Genomic DNA, 1,400 nt, shown 5'->3' with positions numbered 1-1,400 from the left:
TATAAAACTGCAATAATCAAGACAGTGTGGTACTGGAAAAAGGATAGACACATAGATTAATAGAACAAAATAGAGAGACCAGATATAGATCCACACAAATATAGTCAACTGAGTTTGTATAAGGTTGCAAAGGCAATTCAATGGAGAAAGAATAGTCCTTTCAATGGCTAGTAATGGTACAATTGGACATCTGTATGCCAAACAAACAAGCTATACACCACACCTTGGACAAAACTAACTCAAAATGGACCATATACTTGAAAGTAAAAACTATAAAGGTATTAAGAAAAATATAGAAGAAAGTCTTCATGACTTTAGGCTGGAAAAAGTTCTTTGATACAATACCAGCAACATAGTCTTTAAAACAAATTGACTCTTGAAATTTTTTAATGTTTTTAGTATCTGTGAAAGACACTGTTGAGAGAATGAGGAGACAAGCTATCGATGGAGAAAAAATATTTGCATGTCCCATATTTGAGACACATATTTTATATACTAGACTCATATCTAGAATATGAAAAAACTTCCAAAGCTCAAACATAAGAAAACAAATAAGCAAATTTTAAAAAGGGCCAAAGATTTTAACAGATACATTACCAAAGGAGATATACAGATGAAAAATAAGCACATGAAAAAATCCCCAACATTAGTGAAATGAAATTAAGTCATTAGAAATATACAACTTTAAACCATAATTAGATACCACTACATATCTATTAGAATGGTTAAGACACACTCACATGCACACATACAACACCTGACACTAGCAAGTGCTGTCAAGGATGTAGATCAATCGGAATTATCTCATTTACCTCATATATTGCTAATAGGAATGCACAATGGTACAGCCACTATAGGCAACATTTAGGCAGCTTTTCATAAAGTTAAATATACTTGTTATGTGACACAGCAATGCCAATCCCAGATTTTTATCATACAGAAATAAAAACCAAAAATTTTCATACAGGTTCATGCAAAACCTGTGTACGAATGTTTAGAGCAGCCTTATTTTTACTCGACGGCTATTAGAAATAACACAATATCTTTAATGAGTGGATAAACAAACTGAAGTACTGATACACATTAACTTGGATGAATCTCAAAAGCATTACTGTTGAATAAAACAATGTCTTGAAAGTTTATGTACTCTATCATTCTGTTGATATGACATTCTGGAAAAACCAAAACCATAGCAATGGAGATCAGATGAGTGGTAGCTAGAGGTTGCAGGTAGGGGGCGTGTGTAACTAACAAAGGGGCAGGACAATAGGGTTTTTACTGGGGAGGGAACTGTTCTGTATTGTGATTATGATGAAAGTTACATCATCTATATATGTTTTAAAACTTACGGAACTGTACACTAAGAAGAGTGAATTTTGATGTATGTAAATTTTTTAAAT

This window comes from Propithecus coquereli, unplaced genomic scaffold (assembly GCF_000956105.1).
Source record: "Propithecus coquereli isolate 6110/MARCELLA unplaced genomic scaffold, Pcoq_1.0 Scaffold15, whole genome shotgun sequence".
Taxonomy (NCBI): domain Eukaryota; kingdom Metazoa; phylum Chordata; class Mammalia; order Primates; family Indriidae; genus Propithecus; species Propithecus coquereli.
The sequence above is the reverse complement of the archived record's forward strand: the minus strand, read 5'-3'. Positions refer to the sequence as shown.